Source organism: Gorilla gorilla, chromosome 14 (genome assembly GCF_029281585.2).
Source record: "Gorilla gorilla gorilla isolate KB3781 chromosome 14, NHGRI_mGorGor1-v2.1_pri, whole genome shotgun sequence".
Lineage (NCBI taxonomy): Eukaryota > Metazoa > Chordata > Mammalia > Primates > Hominidae > Gorilla > Gorilla gorilla.
Genome location: NC_073238.2, coordinates 89066517 through 89088202, shown reverse-complemented (window position 1 = coordinate 89088202; position 21686 = coordinate 89066517). Strand labels below are relative to the sequence as shown.

General features: G+C 37.1%; 1 long non-coding RNA gene across 3 annotated transcripts in view; it reads right to left on the bottom strand.

Annotated features, from left to right (window-relative positions):
• The window catches only part of LOC129526412 (uncharacterized), a 48057-nt gene extending 27642 nt beyond the window's left edge, over positions 1-20415 (bottom strand). For 2 of the 3 annotated variants that reach the window (XR_008671084.2, XR_010130608.1), the window contains exons 1-5: positions 20362-20415; positions 15311-15373; positions 3436-3554; positions 3090-3225; positions 2436-2501 (exon numbers count right to left, since the gene is read on the bottom strand). This is a non-coding gene — a long non-coding RNA (uncharacterized lncRNA). Of the gene's footprint in view, positions 1-2435; positions 2502-3089; positions 3226-3435; positions 3555-11997; positions 12825-15310; positions 15374-20361 lie in introns of those variants that run through there. The other variant, XR_010130609.1, reaches the window with a different exon arrangement.
• Between the last annotated feature and the right edge of the window lie 1271 nt (positions 20416-21686).

Genomic DNA, 21686 nt, shown 5'->3' with positions numbered 1-21686 from the left:
TTAGCTACAGTGATAAAAACATTTACCATTTAATAGAGAGGAGATTCTGCTTCCCAAACAGTAAGACCGAATAAAGACAGCATGAGGCCAACTAAATCTGTCTCTCCTGTTCCATTTTCTCCCTGCAGTTTACTCAAGTAAACAAAATCTTTTGTCTTTTAATATTACACATTTTGTTCAGAAGAGAAAACCATATTTTACCTTTGTATGGTGTATTATTAATGCTAAAGCTAATTTTAACAAAATCTTATAAACAACAAAACATAAATAAATATACAACTACTATTGTGCTACAATCACCTACAGAATTTACTACAGTAACATGCTGTACCAGTTTGCAGCCTAGAAGCAATAGGCTATACCATATAGCCTAGTTGTGTAGTAGGCTATACCATCTAGGTTTGTGTAAGTAAACTATGATGTTTGCACAATGACAAAATTGTTTAATGACACATTTCTCAGAACATCACCCCATCATTAAGTGAACATGACTATATATCATATATATACACACACACACATATATGCTGAGTAAATTATATGCAACTTAAAGATTTAAAAAATGAGTAAAAGAAGGAATCAGAAAAAGTTATTCTAAGAGGAGAGAATGTAGGTGAAAGAACAGTCATTAATGGGTCTGGTGTTTTGGTTAATTATTTAAAACTTAGCATAGCAATACACTTTAAGTGAATGGAAGATTAGAGGAAGAATGGAGAAAGATAAATCTGGAAAGATGTGGGGAGAAGGGCAGATTGTTAAGGGCATTTTAACCATGTAAGGAGTTAGATTTTCATCCTATAGTCTGAGCAAAGGAAACTAACAGAGGTTTCTAAAGGAAATGGTGTGATCAGGTTTGTATGAGTCCAGTGCCAGGGACAACATTGGTTAGATCAAAGAAAGCCTAAAATAAGACCGTGATAGTGAGGGGGAGAGGAGAAGCCAGATTCAATAGATACATTTTAGAGATGAAGAGAGCCAAGGATGACATGTTTAGTTTGGCAGCTTGAGTGAATTGTGTTACAATTTAATGGGTTTTAGCATCCAAGACAGAACTGATTTCGGAGGGAAAAATAATGAATTTCATTCTACAGATGTTGATATCTCTACAACAGTTGTTAATAAACATTGTTATTAGGGCAGGATATAACCTAAACTAAGAAAAATATCTGAGCCTGCTCATTCTAGGCCCAGCCAAGAACAAGATGGGTCATGTTCCATCAAAAATGCCTAAGAAAATAGTACATATACCTCTTTCTAAATAAGCCTGGAAAGTTTCCTTAATTTACCCACAACAACTCAATTTCTCTTTTCCCTTGTATTTCTAAAGTTTTTTGTTTCAAGTATTTTAATGCCATATTATTTTTCATAAAGGATCACGACTGCTGGAAATGCAATGAGAATTGTTCCCTTTAAAATGTAAAAAAAGCACCTTTTGTCTTATTTAATGTCTGAAACAAAGATTGTATGCTTGTCTTTTCTATTTGCCTTTATGTTAAAAAAATGCTTGCTTGCCCTTTTATATTAAACTTTTCTGTATCATTTGGTTCTAGGTGTGTCTCTTGTAAAACAGTATATAGTCAGATTTCAAATCTTTCTAAGAGTCTTTGCCTTTTTTTTTTTTTTTTTTTTTTTTGAGATGGAGTCTCGCTCTGTCACCCAGGCTGGAGTGCAGTGGCATGATCTCGGCTCACTGCAAGCTCTGCAGCCCGGGTTCAAGCCATTCTCCTGCCTCAGCCTTCCAAGTAGCTGGGACTACAGGCGCCCGCCACCAAGCCCGGCTAACTTTTTTGTATTTTTAGTAGAGACAGGGTGTCACCGTGTTAGCCAGGATGGTCTCAGTCTCCTGACCTCGGCCTCCCAAAGTGCTGGCATTACAGGCATGAGCCACCACATCCGGCCTAGTCTTTGCCTTTTAATTGAGTATAAAGAGTATAAAGTATTTGTATTTTCTTGCTGTTTATTTTTTTGATTTGGATTGATAGATACTGCATTTGCTTTCTTCTGACCGAGGGATGTGAAACATATATATTTATTTTTACTTCCCCTTAGTAACAATATTTGAATTTTTCCAAAACATCTTTTAACTTAAATTCCTCTGTATGTTACAGTCACTAATAAATGAATCTTTCCAATTCTCCCACATGTAAGCAAGGGGCACATCTAGATTACATAACCTAGGTTTTAATTTGTCTATTGGGCCAGTACAGTGCTTTTTACAACAGTATTTGGTAAAGTTATTTGATATATTGATGGTCACTGGCAAATTAATTAGCATTAACACAGGGAGAAAATGCTTATTTGATGTAAGGGGAACATATTCGGAAAAAGTAAAAACTTACTGCTTAAAACAATATCTGGTTAAGCCTTTTGGCCTGAACCTCCATTTTCCAGTAATTCACCAAAATGACAAACATAAAGAGAAAAACACAAGGTACCTGCTATATGTTCTTCAGGCCTTTTGGAAAACATGGACTTGCTCCTTTAGGTACATAAGTGGGAATCTGCAAGAAAGGTGATATTGTAGACATCAAGGGAATAGATATTGTTCAAAACGGAATGCCCTACAAGAGTTGCCATCCAAAACTGGAAGAGTCTACAATGTTCCCCAGCATGCTGCTGGCAGTGATGTCAGCAAACAAGGTAAGGGCAAGGTTCTTGCCAAGCGAATTAATATACATGCTCAGCATTTTAAGCACTTGAAGAGCCAAGATAGCATCCTGAAACACGTGAAAGAAAATAATCTGAAAAAGAAGGAAGCCAGGCCAGGCATGGTGGCTCATGCCTGTAATCCCAGCACTTTGAGAGACCAGAGCAGACGAATCACTTGAGCTCAGGAGTTCAAGACCAGCCTGGCCAACTTGGTGAAACCCCATCTCTACTAAAAATACAAAAATTAGTTGGGTGCAGTGGTGGGCACCTGTATTCCCAGCTACTTGGGAGGCTGAGACAGGAGAATCACTTAAACCCAGGAGGCGGAGGTTGCAGTGAGCCTAGGTCATGCCACTGCACTCCAGCCTGGATGACAAAGCAAGACTCCGTCTCAAAAAAAAAAAAAAAAAAAAAAAGAAGGAAGACAAAGAGAAAGGTACCTGGGTTCAAGGGAAGCCCCAGCCTGCTTCGAGAAGCACACTTTGTGAGATCCAGTGGAAAGTAGCCTGAGCTGCTGGAGCCCATTCCGTACGAATTCACAGCAGAATCGCTGTAAGAAGAATAAAGGCTTCTGGGCTGTAAAAAATAAATAAAGTCTATTTGAGTGATAATACTGTTTTTTGTTTGTTTGTTTTGTTTTTCTTCCCTTTAATTTAACTGAGGATATAGGGAGAGAACGCATTTTTATTCTAAGCTAAATTGAGAGTACCAGTATAGTGACTGCAGTTCAATATTCAAATAGTTGAATTTTCTTGACCAAACAAAAAAAGATTCAAACTGACTTACCAAATTTCATGTATTGAGGGTGAATTGTAAGCTTCATTTTCAGCTCAGACTCCAGAAACTGACTTCGTTAATTGGGACAATTAAGAATCACCAAGGGTATAATTGCCCCTTTCATTTTGCTTTGGGAAGAAAGAGAGTGATTTATCTCAGAAAACAAGGGCCAAAGAGAAGGAGAAGATTTTGGTTAAAGAGGAACACCAGGAAAACTGTTTTATAATCAACTCATCTCAATAGATGATAAAAAACCTTCAGTGCCTCCCCCAGACAGTAGAAATTATAGAATATCTGAAATCAGTTGTTTTAAAAATCTCTGGTCTACTTTGGCAAAGCAAAAGATCTTGTCAGCCATCTATGCCACCTGCTACCTTTGGCCAATGCTTAAAACACACACACACACACACACACACACACACACACGCACGCACGCACATGAGTACCAGAATCAACCAAAAACTAGTGTTGATTTTAGGGGGATGACAATAATATTATCATTCAAATCCATAGTGTCAAAAACCTTCTAGATTTTGGACTACCTGGGGCACCTAGAGTAAACCACTCTTAAACAGTTAACTTAGTGTATATCATCTGTATAGATTATATCGATATAATTGCAGTGATCAAATTTTGTAAATATCACATTTGAATACTGTTGAGGCTTTGATAATTGTGAGTCTGATGTAATGATATACTTGTGAGTCTGATATACTAATGGCACAAACCTGTGGAGATATCTGAAAACATGAACTTTAAAGCTTTTATGATTCTACCATTTGAATATGTCATATGATATATTATAACTTTTCTTATGAAAATTTAACAGACTATAACTATTAAAAAAACAAACTTTGTTTTTAAATTTTCATAAGAAGGCTGACCATATGAATCCTAAAAAGACAAGGAATCCATTATGGAATGAGTTATCAATATTTGCTGTGTCTACCTGACACCAAAGTACAAAATTTAATCAGATGTGTTTTGTCTACACAAGGCCACCCATCTGGCTGTGGAATCTCCCGGATTCTCATTGTTCTTCCCATAAATAATATTTTGTTTGGTAAGAATGAACAATTATTTTTATCGCTCATTTTCAAAACACTGCAATACCTTCTAGTCCTCTGGGATCAATTTCAATTTTATTTTAGAAATCTATGAACCATAGAATAGGTTGCATTGCATTTGACTTTTGATTTGTTAGACTAAATTAAAGTAATTTAAGTAAGAAAAAAATAATTTTTTTCTATGACCTCTGCAAGTGTTCCATGCAAACTGTAAATTTTCAAAACTGGCATAAACATTTAGCTAAAACTTATTATACCTTGATCTGCCTAGCTCTGCCCTTGATCTGAGCAGAAATATGAGAGATGCCCTGTGTCAAGATATGAAAAATGATGCAAAAAAGGAGGGAAAATTAGATCTTTATAAGCTAAGACTGAGGAAAGAAAAGTGTGAAATTGGAAAAGAAAACATTTCTGCATCCCATCCTTCCTGCTAAATCATCTGTCCTAGTGAAAGGAGACCTTCAAGTGAACTCTTTGAAGGCCTACAGGCGAATTTCTTGGTCTGTTCATGAGAACTGCTCATCTCCGGAGAAGGCCAGATTTAAATTTCTAGGTCTGTATTCAGCAAATGCTTGATGCAGAAAATGAAAGTTTGCTATTAAACTTTGGTCAGTTTGTTATTACTTTGCTATAATTTCAGCATCACTTTGAATTTAACAAGCACTAAAAATGTGTTAGAGGTCCCTGGAGGCACATGGCACCGCACCACAATTTATTTTCCAGACATTCCTTCAAAATATTAATAAAGAGCCACCAGACTAATCAATTTGGTCCAACCTTTTTTCTTGCCACAAAGGAACACAGGGTTGCTGATAACGATGGTCCACCCTATATTTAAGTGTCATTAAAATCAGCTCTATGCAAGCCTAAAATGCCAGCCATTTATGTTTTAGAAAACAAGCGCAGAGTAAATTTGTCTAAACGTCTCAACTAAAATGAATATATTACCAAAAATCATCTTTCTAGTCCTTGCTCATTAACACTTGGCCAAGATTCATTTATCAGAAAATATAGTCTGCATCTGGAACCCTGAATAAATGAGGTGCAATAAAGACTAGTGTGTGGCAGTTAGAAACTCACGGGAATTAAGGCCATCAAGAAAAGGGACACAATGAGGGTGGTGGCCAAACAGGGAATATCTGAGATGATAAGGCAGGTGGTTAAATATGAAAATAGAGGCAGAATTCTTCATGGGTTTACCTGTATTTTCTTAGCTACAAGTGGATTCTTCCCTTCCCAAAAGTTGTTAAGCAACCAAACATAACCTGGAATGAAGTTAGTCCTTTAATTTTGTTATAAATCCTTTATGCAGAGAAATAATTTAACACCACTTGTAGACTTAAAACAGTGGGCTCTTGGCCAGGTGTGGTAGCTTACCCCTGTAATCCCAGAACTTTAAGAGGCTGAGGGTTTTTAGGAGGATTGCTTTGAGGTCAGCAGTTCGAGACCAGCCTGGGTGACATAGCAAAACCCCAATCTCTATTAAAAAAATAAATAAAAATTAGAGGGGCATGGTGGGCTCCACCTGTAGTCCTAGCTACTAGGAGGCTGAGGTGGAAGGATTGCTTGAACCTAGGAGGTCGAGGTTGCAGTGAGCTAGGATTGTGCCACTGCACTCCAGCCTGGACGACAGAGCACCCTGTCTCTCTCTCTCTCTCTTTCTTTTTAAGTGGATTTTTATAGGCAAGCCTTGGTAATAACTACATTTTTGAAAGTCGCTTAGATATGCACTCAGGTCATTCCACTCAAGGTCTCAGAAAACCAAAATGTTCTTACTTTTCAGAAAAAAAATTTTAAACTCTCTGTGACAGCCTGCTCTGATTTTAGTAACTAGTATTAAATTCTGTTAGGCTTTCAAATTCTTTTGAGACATTGGTAAAAAGCAGCCTTAAAACTCAAGTAGACTGAACATGTTACCAGAGCCCCAAAACAAAGATATCGCTGAAGAGCCTACTTAGACACGAAGATTGCTAGGATTATATTCAACCTTTAGTCTCCTGAAGAATCACCTAGTTTGTGACACACACCAATTGTTAGAGCATGAACTTGCGCTGGTGTACTGTCAGGTTCTGAGAGCTCACCTTCTATTTCCACATCATTCTTCCCTAGTCTCAACTATCTTTTAAGGCACCGTTATTTCTGAAAAAAAAAAAAATCTCTCCATTCCTTTGATAACAAATTAAATTTATTATGGCATGAAAATTAGTTTGTGCCTTTCTGCACTCATAACATCTCAGAAATCTTTTGAACAATGAACTCAATGTGTGAAGTCATCATACAAAATTAGAGAGGTGGGGAGAATAGGATTTGTTACACTAAATTATTTTTAAATTGTATTTGAAGAAGAGTAACTTTTGTAAACACTTTAGCAACTACAAAATGTCTGCACTTCAGATTAAAATGAAGTCTTTCCAGTTGACATGCTTTATTAATTAGAGAGAGGGGACGGTTGTTTGGAGTAGCAATTATTTAATCCCACAGAAGTTAACTACTCTAGGAGAAAGGGATCAGTCTTATTGACCATCTGTTATGGGGGAAGCATTAAACTTGGCATGTTAAGTATTCATCTTAATTAATTCTCACAACCTTCTAGGATAGGCATTTGCTTCCATTTTATAGGACAGGAAACTGAGGCTTAAAAATGTTAAGTAGCTTCTTCAAGATCCTTCATCAAATAAACAGCAATCAGGATTGTGACTCAGATCTTTCTGACGAGGAATCTTGTGCTTTTTATATTATATAGAGTTGTTGAAATAAAATGGGATTAGGCACATGGGTTCTGATAAAAATTAGATGTGACAGAATTTTTGAACAGTGTAATCTAATAGGAGATAAATTCTGTCTTACATATTTTAACTGAATCTCTTTCAGGGCTAGTTTAGAAATATCAGAATAGCAATGTTCGAGAGATAAAATATAATATCAACCTACAGTTGTATTTCTTCTGGATCCAATTTTTTGCATGTTTCTGTAAACATACAAAGATTATTTAAAATGTTCTATTTTTAAGCTATGGAAAAATACTGGCTGGCTATTACTGAACCATTTTCCCTTTCCTCCTGGCTATTTAAATGGACTACAATTTGAAGCCACCATTGTATTTAGATGTGGCCAAATGACTGATTTCTTGCCAACAGAATGTGGGTGAATATGATTGCCTCATTTCCAGGCATGATCCATAAATCCTCCCCAAAGGCAAAACCCAGTGTACCCTTAGAAGCCACATGTCAGAGATGAAAGTCTCTGGACCCACAAATAATTGTGTGGGTCAGAGTTCAAAATGTCTGCCAAGGCAACAGCATCTCTTTATTTAAGTAAAAAATAGACATTGTATGAAATCAAGTGACTATATGTCCCACTATGCACAGAACAGTTTCAGTTTACACTGCTTGTCCCAGTGTATTTATTAAGAGCTCTCCCTTTCATTCTTACAATTGCTCCAGCTTGAATAATAAGTGTAGTCTCTGTAGTAATAGGTCACAGAGATTTACATGTTATGACAAATAGCATTACCTTTCCAAAAACATTGGGTTTTATTTGTTGTACATTTATTTTCTTTAGCATACAATGGCTAAGCCAGCTATTTTTATTTTAAAAGTTTAAAAGAAAAACAAAGGCATACACAATAAATTGCAGCGTATATGATTTATTCTCTATATTTAAGACTCTTGGCCCATTTTATTAATGTCTATTTCAATGTGCCCTTAGTAAACAATGAGTATATATATGAATGGAAAGCAAACATATGTATGATTTACTCCCTGGCAAAGATAACCCTGGGTTTAGTGCCTGGTATATAATAGTACTTAATTAAATATTTCTTCCTAATGCTATGTTATCATTTCTATTATTTTTCTATTTTTGTTTTATTATTACTTTTAATAAACTGCTGATTAAAAATATAAATTAATACAATGTTTTAAAAAAGTAATCTGATAAAATTATTTAATCAGTGTTCATTACCTATGTCTAAGTAATCTAATTTCTAAAAACCTGTCCCCTTCAGTTGAAAATGAGAGATCTACAACTCACAATAATCTACACACAAATGGGACTTATTAGTCTAAGTAATTGAGAATTCCAAGAATAAATTTTCTATAGGCAACAATGAATAAGGAATCAATAACGTTACAGGGAAGTCTGTATTTCTCTGCATCTCTTAACTTTTCCTTTCTCTGTACGTCCACCTCATTCCATGGAAACATTTTATCTTCAAGGCTAAGGATGTACATCACATCCTCACAGTTCGGCAATCCCAACGTAATAAATCCGTCTTCTATGACGGTTCCATCGACAAAGTCTCAGGGAGCACTCCATATCACTGGGTGTGGTACCCATGCCCATCATTGAACCATCCCTGAGAGATGAGAATGGGTTATTCTGATTGTCTAACTTGATCTGGTTACCACTCCAGTGGTGGTGTTGGTTGGGTGGGGGTGGTGCATTAGGCTAAATTGCCCCATCAGAGACACACTAAATGGGGGAGGGGGAGTTTCTGAAAGGAAGCAAAGAGGAGCAGACAGACAATTCCACAACATATCACTATAGATAGATATGGAAGCAAAGATATAAGATATGAATACAAAGATGTTTGTTACATTTTTCTGTTGGTAAAAATTTATAACAATTTTATATCAAGCAATGGGGGATTTTTAAATGATTAATAATATATCTATAAAATTTAAGATTATACAAGGAACAAAATCATGGCTTTGATAAATACTTAATAATATGGAAAATGTTCACAATATATTAGTGTAATAATTTTATGTGTCAAATTGACTCGGCCATGGGGTGCCTAGATATTTGATTGAACATTATTCTGGATGTGTACATGAGGGTGTTTCTAGATATGATTAACATCTGAACCAGCAGACTAAAAGAAGCAGATTACCTTTCCCATGGGGAAAATTGGATGGCAGGCCTCAGCCAATCCACTGGAGGCCTAAATCAAACAAAAATTTGGGTAAGGGAGATTTCACTTATCTCTGCATTATTGTGTTTAAGCTGGCATATTGTTCTCCTACCTTTCAGACTCAGAGTTGGACTGAAATTTATACCATCAGCTGCCCTGGTTCGCAGGCCTTTAGAGTGAGACTGGAACTGTATCATTGAGTCTCCTGGGTCTCCAGCTCACTGGCTGCAGATGATGGGATTTCTCAGCCTCAATAACCTTATGAGCCAATTTCTTATTTAACATTAGTTAATTAGTTAGTTAATTTCTCATTTAACTAATCTTTATTTTTCAAATTTTCAAACACTAGCCAATTTGTTGTCTTTTAAAATGCTCTTAAACAATATTGTCTATGTATTAGGGTTCTCCAGAAAGATAGAACCAATAGGAAATACATAGAGATACAATATAGAGATACAATTACAGATATAAATCGAGATATAGATATACATGTACACATACATCTATGAAAGGGGTTTATTAGGAGAATTATGAGAGACTCATGACAAGCTATCTGCAAGCTGAAGAACCAGGGAAGACATTAGCGTGGCTCAGTCCACGTCTGAAAGTTTCAGAATTAGGGAAGCCAATGGTGTAATTCTCGGTCTGAGGCTGAAGGGCTGAGGGGCTGGGTGGCGAGCTGATGCAAGTAAAGTTCAAAAGCCAAAGAACCTGGAGTTCTGGTGTCAAAGGGCAGGAGAAGAGGGGTGTCCCAGCTCCAGGAGAGAGAGAGGTTGAGAGAGAGAGGAACAAAGAGAAAGAATTTGCCTTTCCTCCTTTAGTCCTGTCTGGGCCTTAGCCAATGGGATGGTGCCTACCCTCACTGGGTGAGGGCAGATCTTCCTTACTCAGTCTACTGAATCAGTGCTGATCTCTTCCAGAAATACCCTTACAGACACACCCAGAAATAGTGCTTTACCAGCTATCTGGGAATCCCATGATCCAGTCAAGTTGACCCCTAAAATTTACCATCACAGTATATGCATCTGCTTTTGTATCATAAAGAGGAATATAATAAATAACTATTTTATTAACATAAAATAAGGTTCTTAAAACAGTGGATGAAATAGTTTGTAAAATACTTCAAAAGAATGCTATTTAGAGGTTGATTTTTAATGGGAAGTGGGGCATAGGAAGGGAGAGAATTGTGAAAAACAAACAGTATTTTAGGATGACTCCCAGGTTTCTATATTGGTTGACTAAATATATGGTAATGTTATTAACTAGTTAATGCAGAAGCAGGATTCCGTTTGAAGATGAGAGTGAGATAAGATAAAGAGTTTAGTTTCAGACACAGCAAATTCAAGGAGACTATTGGTTTTCCAGCAGATGTGTCCAAAAAAAATATTTAATAGTTTGAAGTTCCAGGGAGAAGTTGGTTGGAGATAGAAATTTGTGAGCAATCAGTATGCAGATTTTAGTTGAATCTGTAAAAGCTTGTGTGGAGAAGGCAGAATAGGGTGGAAATCATAGAGAGTTCTGACACGCAGTGAAGTGTGAGAGGAAGGAATAGAAAGAAGATGCTGCATTGTCAGAAAGGTAAAAGGAGAGACAGGAAAGAGTTCTGTAAAATGATGTAAAAGGGTAGACAGTTTCAAGAATAGATAGCGGCCAACAGCCACTTCTTCATTGAAAATTTATGCTTCTCCTTCTTTAGTAAAAAGTTGCCACTGACCCAGCAAGAAATACATTCCCCAGCTTCATGTGTATTTTGGTGGTGCCATTTTACTAGTTTCAATCAATAGAATGTGAGTACCAAGGCAATTGAAAGAGAGGTATGCCACCTCTGTCCTCTTATTCCATTTCTAAGAGCTGGAAGCAGAGGACTACAAGATCCTAACTCATGACAGAGCAACAATAAGGAAAGAGAGAGGGTCCCTGAGTCATCACACAGAGGAAAGCCATCCTCACCTAAAAAACACCCATGTCAGACTATGATGTGAGCAAGAAATAAATTATTCTGTCAAGGTTCTAAAATTCTGGGGGGTTGTTATTATAACTACTATTGTCATAAGTAAAATATGAACTGAAAATTGTCTGTTGAATTTGACTGCTAGGAAATGATTGCTAACACAGGGATGGTTAGATAGTAGCTACACAGAGATGCAAAGTCAAGGAAGTTTTTTGTTCTAATATTAGGACCCACGGAGATTTAATCCTTTTTTTAACAGGCTGAGCACAAGCCATGAGAGAGAGAATGAGTCTGTAGAACAGAGAGGAAATTATCCATAGAGCAAAGGTCATGGAGGAGTCCTAAGGCCATGGGAGGTAATGACCTTGATCACAAGGATAGACACCTCTTCCAATGACTGTCAGAGGTCCGAGGAAGTGAGAAAAGATGAATAAATGCAGAAGATCAATCTGAGAGGGCACTTGAAGGTTCTAATAAATATTATAACCATAATCATTGTTGAGCATCAAAGTTGTATATATTTTGGCAATTAAATGCCTGTTGTAATACTCTAAATTTTTCAAAACCCACAAGAAGACACACTGGTATCTATATGCTGTCATTTTCTACTTAATGTTATTGAAAAAGAAACCTCTCACCTTGAGTTTTCTTCAACTTGCTCATTCTTATTTATTCTCCTTTGAAGGTGATACATAAGATAAAGATCCTTTCCCACAAAACAACGTTACCAAAGATCTAACATCAAATACCGTCCCTAGAAGAGAACTGTATATTAAGAGTAATTCTTTAGTTTTCAGACACTACTTTCTGACTAAGAGCAACATGACAAGGCAATGCGATTATTCGTCTTCGGGTTTGCGATATTTCTGACTTACAGATATATTTATCTCTACATAGCCTCACCGTGGGACTGAATGTAATCAAACTAAACTAAAAACGTCCCCAAGTGCTGGAAATGATAGAAATAAATGAGGCAATAGAGAACAGGAAATGATGGGGTAGGGGAAAGAGAAAGAAAAGCCATGTTCAGTTTCTTCATTACATTCAGTTTCTTAAAGCAGTGGTCTGCATGTCTGGCCTAAGCCCCCATTTTTATGTATTATTACATTTTCACTATAATGCCTTTTGATCTTTTATAATAGAAGTGTGTGTCTGTGTGACTAATGTGGGACAATCTTTGTTAAATGAACAAGATTTATGCTCATGAAGCAACTGTATTGTTTCACAGACAGTCGTTCTAAGCCTTCTCTCTGTGTATTTTTCCTCTTGGATCATGGGCAAGTCCCATAGCTTTTCTGGCCCCCTCACTAGAAAAGTCTCATTTCAGATTTGAAAATAGCTAGACCAATGAAATAAGTACAATTTGTAAGATCCTTCAAGTTAAAGCTGTCTGCAGCTCAGGTCTGATGCAGGCAAGGAAGCCTTGAGTGCAGAGCTCAGCATGTCCAGCTTGCTCCAGCATGTTCTAACTCAAGTTCCTGGACCCTCACCAGCCAGCATGAAAGAAGCGGAAGATAGTTTGTGGGCAAAGAGCACATGCTTAGGGTGCAGATGCAGTCATGATATGCTTTTGATTCCTTCTAAACAGAGAGCACGGTACAATCATCCCTTGCTTTCCGGATGCTTTCTTGTGGGTTTGGGGTTTGTTTGTTTGTTTGTTTGTTTGTTAGCGGGGAGGAAGAAGCGGAACTCTCTCTGTGCCTTTCTAAGGTAGATTGTGCCACTCCTCGCGCTGTCTTTAGGCTTTCCTCCCTCAGCCTGTGGGCATCCAGCAACCCACCTCACTCATGCCTCTTGGAGGTCCTTCTGTTCTTCCAGGCAGTGTGCTTGGGCTCTGTCGCCACTGGGCCCACAAGGAAACTCTCTCTCTCTTATCCAGCACCTTGGTTGCAAATCTTCTTCCAGGACCGCCATTTTTCTTTGATACCAGGCGGGGGCACCCCTACCGCTAGTCTGTTGGCAGGAGGCAACAGTAGTCCTCCACTTCCAGGACACATTTGTCAAGCCTTCCAGTTGGCTTTCTTAAAGCTCCTGAAAACTTTTTCCTAGGGATTCTCATTCTCCCTTTCTCTTCATGTACACACTCTCATTCTGGCTCTTGCTCTTGCCCTCTCTCTAATTTCCACCGTTTTATAGGCTGGAAGTGTTTACCCTTGGCATCTGCTACATGTCCTTCCTTAGGGACATAGAGTTACTTGGTAGTTCTTATGTCCTTATCACCTTTGAGACAAGACACAAGGACGTAAAAGCCCCACTGCAGCATCCTAATACATTCATTTACTTAACTTCCCTCCTCTAGACTAGAAGCTCGCCAAGGGCAGAGACTTTGTGCACTACCGTGTTCCTCAGCACCTGACATGGTGTCTGGTACATAGTAAGTGCTCAATAAATATTTGTTAGATGAATAAATTCTGTTCTATTTATTCATTTCTGAAATAAAGCTCTTTTCTTTTTCTTTTCTTTTTTTTTTTTAGAGACAGATTCTTGCTTTATTGCCCAAGTTGGAACACATTAGCATGATCATAGCTCACTGCAGCCTCAAACTCCTGAGCTCAAGTGATCCTCCCACCTCAGCCTCCCAAGTGGCTGGGACTACATTATGATGGGCTCTTTTTTTGTTATTTTTTTTGTAGAGACAATGTCTCACTATGCTTGCTATGTAGCCCAGGCTGGTCTCAAACTCCTGGCCTCAAGTAATCCTCCCGCCTTGACCACCCAAAGTGCTGGGATTGCAGGCATAAGCAGGCCTATTCTTAACATGACTGCCCAAAGCCCAAATTAGCCACAGGAAGGTATGGTCTGACTTTAAGAATGGAAGCATTTTATTTCTTTTTGTCACACAATGATTAGCTTTTATATAGACTTGCACAAATTAGAGAACTCTTCACTATTTTTTTGTTAGCATGGGCTTAAATAAGGTGATATTAAATGAAATAATTTGACTGACAGAGGAGATTTTAAAGATCACCTAGCTACTCGGCTTAAAAAAAGAGATTGAAGGACTTGTGCTAAGTCTCAAGAACAGCTAGTTCTTGGCAGGGTAGAAGGCGGAACACAAAATTGCTCTCAGTTCAACAAGACAGTATGTTCCTTTTATTGAACACCAGGCAGTATCCATACTACCTCAGAAAGTACTTGCAAACCAGATCAAGTTAAGGTTTTTGTTTTGAACATAATTAGATGCTTGTTATTGGCAGACCTCATCATTTGTAATTTATCGGAATAGTGGAAATGTTTTAAAAATGTATGACTTTCTTATACAATTCTAACCAAACTGGACATATTGATTATTTGACTGACTGACACTGAAGTTTACAAAATGATTTTTTTTCAAGAGATTTAAAGTAATTATTTGAGATGTAAGTCTGATCCTGGCAAAACTGTATTTCTATAACTTTGCCACCAGTTGCTGTCTTCAGTAAAAATCTATTTATACCCTGTAACATAGAGACTTTTCTCTCTCTCCATAGAATTCCTATGGAAGTTGCAGCTGGAACTGAAACCCTTCTAAGGCAGTGATGAGTTATCACTAGCTCTTGTAACCTGCTGAGTATATTTCTTATCCCCGCTGTTAGATTATAAGCAATATGTAGACATTTGATCCCACTTTGTATCTTCTTACAGCACCTAGTACAGAATGGATATTTATTAATATGTTTGCTGAATAAATGCACCAACATTTAAAGTCTGTGGAGTTTCTCTCTTGGGGCTACTACTCCATCTTCTTTAAGTATTATCTTAAGAGTATCTCAGAAAATGTAAATTTTAAAAGTAATAGGAAATCCCTCGGAAATTCAGAATATTTCTTTATAAACAAATTGTCTAACTTTTCTTCCAAGTTTGACTTTTTTTTTATCATTTTATGGTATTCCTAGACTTGTCTTTAATATTCCCACTACAGGAATTATTGTCCTTAGCCAGAAAATGCACAAAACTTTGTTTTGGACTTACAGGTCTTGTAGGGGATGAAAAGTTACCTTCTCTGGCTCATCAGCAAGTTCATGGTTGAAATCCCTATAACGAAAGACAGCTTAATGAGAGAAAAATTATACAAAATTATTTAATATAAGTTTTATGTGACATGGGAACCATAAGAATTGAATACACAAATGGGAAAAACTGTATTTTTTAATGCCAGTTTTGGTGTTTTGTTTTGTTTTGTTTTTTGAGACAGAGTCTCACTCTGTCACCCAGGCTGGAGTGCAGTCGTGCGATCTTGGCTCACTGCAACCTCTGCCTCCTGGGGCCAAACGATTCTCCTGTGTGAGCCTCTCAAGTAGCTAGGACTACAGGCATGCCCCACCGATCCCGGCTAATTTTTGTATTTTTAGTTGAGATGGGGTTCGATCAGGTTGGCAAGGCTGGTCTCAAGCTCTTGGCCTCGAGTGATCTGCCTGCCTCAGCATCCCAAAGTGCTGGGATTACAGGTATGAGCCACCGTGCCTAGCCGCTTAATGCCAGTTTTGATGAAGAAATGGATAGTCATGGAGAAGTGTGATTGAACAAAGAGGGTATGATCCAACGGTAATAAACTGGGGGTACTTAGCAAGGCCTATTTGTTCACATTATTATCTGTGTCCCTGTGTTCTTGTGTGTTATTTGTGTCCCTGTGTCTTCCAGGTATAGGAAGGGCAACTCTAGAATGAGGGTCTTATGACCTGTTTCAGGGGAGAAGGGACAGGGAAGATGAGAATAATATTCCTGCTTCTACTGTTTTCTCAAATGCTGAGGTGCCATATTTTGGTGTACTATGTTCTGAACCCCATCAAACTCATACCAGGTTACTGACATTTAATGACTTTCTGAACTCACACTATGCACCAGTTCTTCCATTTGACAGTGTTGGAGCAGGAAAGCATCTGATATGTCTAAGGCACAGGTCTTTTTCAGCTGGGTTTGAATGCTACTTCTTCCTTTTACTGATTTATGATGTTGGCAATTTAATTAGTGTCCCTAAATCTTAATTTACCCTTTGATAAAGTGGACATGATAGCAGAAACTATCTCATAGGGCAGTCAGGATGAATAAGAAAATGAGATATATAAAGCATTGGGCATGTTGCCTGATTCCTACTAAGTACTCAGTACAATGTGTTAAAATGTTTGGTCATAATTGTCAGAATTTAACCAATTTCATTATGCTGATTGTACCTTCTTGACCTAAAGATAATGAATTACAAGAGATTGTATTTAAATAATTCCAGATGATACTCTGAGCACCACCGTATATAAGGGATGATGATAGGTTTTTATGAATGTATAGTTTTGTAAGGGATGCCCACATATACAATCAAGTACAGGGAGATCAATTATAGCCATAGATGGCAAAGTCAAGGTTCTTATAAATGATTTGCAGTTCAGAGGAGAAAGGAGTCAATTTATGCTAAAAGCTGGTAAGAGACTGGTTCAAAGAGGGCTTCACTGGGGAGGGGACGTAAGAGCTGGGACTTGAAAGGTAAAGAGGACTTGGAGAGGAAATAATAGGAAGAATGGCACTGTCACCCAAGGAATCATGCAAGGAGAGGCTTGAAGGAAAACACAAGGAATGTTTTTTGAGCTTCCTGATGTTCATGGAGTATGGTGGCAGCTCAGAGTTAGAAGGTAGATTGATGGGCAGCCACAGAGTTCCGAATGTCTCACCACAGGACCATGGCCTGTATTCTGAAGACAATCAGAATCCATTGCAGATTTTGGAAGCACCATTCTGGTAGTAAAAGATAAGTAGAGGGAGGGAAAAGATTAAGGAGGAGAAACCATTGAAGTTATGAAAATTAGTAGTACAATTGAGGAGTGATGAAGGCCAGAGCCAAGGCTGTGTTAGAGGAAATAGATAGAAAAGTTAGACTCAGACCACAGATGAGACAGCACCTGAGGCACAGATGTCTGTGAGGTGTATGGATAAGATATAAGGAATGCTTTTGTTTCAATGACAATGTAAAGCAGGTAATGACGAAGGAAACCAAAAAGACAAGGTTTGTGTTTGGGGGAGTGGCCGGAGGAGAGGGGAGGACAGGAGATGATGCTGGTTTGAAAAATGCTAAGTTCAAAATGTTTAGAGGAAATACAACTGGAAATGTTTAGCTAACAGTTGGATATATGAATCTGGAATTCTAGAAAGAGTTGGGTTAGAAATAGAGATGCGGATATGCAAGTGAACTGCATAGAGGTAACATTTGAAACCATGAGAGTAAATGAGAGCACCCCAAAAGAGTATAGAGCTAGAAAGAGACTTCAAATCAAGTCTTAGGAAGTGACTTCCTTAAAGGACAGTTGCTGGAAGAATAAGCAAAGAAATTTTGAAAAATGGAGAACTGGGAGAGGCTGCAGTCCTAAAGTCAGAAATGAAAGAGTCCCAAGAGTGAACTGGGGATAATTTTTCCATGTCCACAGTCACTGCCATAGTTTAGTTCCTCATATTTCTTGCCTGAATTTCCTGCATGACAGAGGAAATGCTGGCATGAGTTTTGTAAAATAAAAATTTTCTCATGTCCTTTCTTTGCATAAAATCCTTTACTAATTCTCCATCACCTTCAGAATTAAGTATTTGAGGAGCAAAAAATATCCCTCCAGTACCAACCACTTGCTTACCTTTACGTCATCAGTCACCATTCCTCTCCTTTATAACCTAAGTTTTTCTTGAAGTTCTCAAAAATATCTGTTCTTTCTCCTGATCTGACCTTCCAATATGCTTCTTTTGCATGGAACGTCCTCCCCTAATCCAAAAAATCTGTTCGCCTTCAAGCCTCAGCTGAGGTGTCATTTGTTTCTATCTAACCTTCCCCACTCCTACTCACACTCATTGTGTCCAACACACACACACACACACACACACACACACACAGAGTTGGGATTAAACAGCTCTCTAATGTGTTTCCACAATACCCTAAAACAGGAATTGTAGCACTTTAAACTTAATAATAATTATATTTGCAGCTGCAATGACCATGTGCCAGACATTACACCAAACATACCATACACCACATCACATTTTATGCTCTAAACAAATCTACAAAGTACTTTTGTTATCCCTACTTTACAAAAGAGAAACACACCACGCTAGCAATGATATAGAGTGACAAATGCACAAGATTATTCATCAAGACATTATTTGTGATGGTAAAAGATTGGAGAAAATCCAAACACCTATCGATAGAGGATTGTTTGAATAAATTATGGCATAGACACAACACACAAGGAAATATTATACAATGTATAAAAGGAATAAGGAGGTTTCTTATTACCATGGAGTAATTGCTGAGATATATTTTTAAGTTAAAATAAAGCAAGGTGCAGAAAATTTGATAAAGAAAACGTTGGAAGGAAAACCAAAAACAAACAAATACCAATGGTTACCTATACCGTGAGAGAAGAAACAACGTGAAGGGTACAGGAATACAAAGATTTCTTTGGATATAACTTGCTACACAGTTTCAGCTTGGGAATCATGTAAATAATGTACATATTTTTAAAATTTAAAAGAGCTTTCTCTAAAAATAAGTAAAAATAAATAAATGTAGTTGTATACAAAATTAATAAAACAATATAACAAAGAAAACAATCACATGACATTAGAATACAATATTTGATTACATCTCCACATTGGAATATTTTCTGAAGACAAACAGAGCTGTAAAAATATGTGAAACTTTGTTCAGTAATTTTATTGTTAGCATTAGGTTGGTGCAAAAGTAATTTCAGTTTCTTTGTAATAGTACCGATAGTAATTTTGGTACTAATACCCTAAGATTATACATAAAAATACATACACACATATGTATAGACATACTATATATATATAATTTTTTATATATACTAACTATACCCAATACACATATATTTCTCTTACACTGAAAACTAAGAATTTCATTGTGTTAGAAAAGAAATAAAAGTATAAAATTAAAGAAATTAGAAAAATCAGCATGAACATGTGTTTCTTTTTCAAAAATATGTATTTCTTAAATATGTTCACTATAAGAAGCAATAAGAACCCAGTAAAATAAATTCTGGCCCAATTTCTTTTACTGGCCCCTAGATTTTGGTGCCTAAATATCATTTCCCACAATAGGACCAATAGCTAATTCCAGATCTGAAAAAATACACCAACTGAGCCTGGGAGCCTTTTTTTGGGGCAGGAAAAGAAGGAAGCAATTAAAGTCCTGTGGAATTATTTAAGAATAACACTAAAGCCAACTTAAAGAGGCTTTCTTTGGACAGAGATAGAAAAATTGGAGAATCAAAATGAATTAAGAGCTTAAAAGCAATAATTCCAGCAGCAATGAACATATCTAGCACCTAGATCTTGGTTTCTAATACCGTTTTCTAAAAAAAAGAGGAACCAGAGCTCCTTAGAGAAAGAGCTTATTCAGAACTAAGGAAGGAACTTTATAAGATGAGCCTGGAGCATCTAGTAGTGCCAGAAGGTAAGGCAATGTTCACAAACAAACAACAACAAAAAAATTCACAGCAATAGGAGTATGTCAAATAGACACAGGAACTCACTGAAAGAGCTCCCAAAAGTCAAAGTTGGAACTATTTAAGCAATAAGATAAAGTAGTGATTGATTACAATCTAAAATATGAAATAAATACATTAGTCTTTACTGAAATAAATGATCAAAAATAGAGACAAATCTCCCATGCGAAAGAATTCTAGATAATTTTGTAATACTCTACCATTAAATGTGGATGGCATATGGTGAATTCCTTCCACAGAATACAATATGGAAAGGCAGAAAAAAAGAGTGACTTTACACTGCAGAAATCTAAAAAACACTGCATCCACCAGGTGATCAAGGACATCAACAGTGATCAGTTATGTTGATTGCATGTATCCTTGATAAGATGTGATGAAATGGAATTTTCCACTTTGGTCTTCCTCTCAGAAATCCATAATCTCAGTATAATCATGAAAAGGATATTAGACAAATTCCACTGGGGAACATTTACAAAATATCTGACCAGCACTCTGTTAAGATTATCAAAAACAAGTCTAAAAAACTCTTACAGCCCAGGGGAGCTTAAGGAGAGACATCACAGCCAAATGTTATGTGGTATCCTGGATGGGATCCTAGAACAGAAAAAGGATATCAGGTAAAAACTAAGGAAATACGAATAAAATATGCATTTTAATTAATAATAATGAATCAATAGTGTTTCATTAATCGTGGTAAATGATCCACATTAATGTAAGATGTTAATAATAGGGAGAATTGTGTATGGAGTATATGGGAATTCTCTGCAATTTTTTTGTGTAAACCTAAAGTTATGGCTACATTTCGTTTACATATGTGAATATATCAAAATCTTTGACTTAATAATGACAAGAGAGAATGAAAAAATACCTGAGACTGGGTAATTTATAAGGAAAAGAGGTTTAATTAGCTCACAGTTCTGCAGGCTATAGGAAGCATGATGCTGCCATCTGCTTAGCTTCAGAGGAGGCCCCAGAAACTTACAATCACGGTGGTAGGTAAAGGGGGAGCAGGCACCTCACATGGCCAGAGCAGGAGGAGCAAGAGAGCAAGGGGGAAGGTATTATGCACTTATAAATGACCAGATCTCACAAGCACTCACTTACTCACTATCATGAGGACAGTACCAAGAGGACAATACTAAACCATTTATGAAAAATCTGCCCACATGATCCAATTACTTACCACTGGGCCCCACCTCCAACATTGGAGATTACAACTGAACATGAGATTTGGATGGGAGATCACAGATCCAAACCATATTAGCCCCACTCATCACTATTAGAGATAACTAGGGCATTAGTTACTATGAACACTGACAATTTGTAGAAAAAGAAATAGTCATTTATCTTGCTTGTCTGTATAAATTGTATTTCAGGGCAACCAAATAGTCCTAAATGATGTAAGGAAGTTATATTTTTAGATAAATTGTGGCTAACACATGTAGTACGAAAAATACAATTAGAAACCACCATCATGCAAGCCTCAATGAGATAATGGATTCCAGCAATAATCATCAGTGGATACAATCACTATATAAAAGTAGATTGAAACATTCCAATAAACAATTCTGGCTGTTCTGTTAAAAGCAGAAAATCAAAAACCTAGTTCCTCCTTATCTGGTATAATATGAATCCCACAGAATCTTCTACTAAGTACTCCAGCTGAAAAAAAATATATACACCTAGACTCCTTAAAAGTCTAGAGCTGGTTTCTATTTATAGAAATTATGGGAGATAAAAGAGCAAATTAAATGACACACAAGGAAGCAATCAAACAAATCCAAGCTGTGGGAAATTCTACAAGAAAACAACTAATCCAGTGTCAGTGGTAAGTCGATTGCATGAAAAAAAAAAAA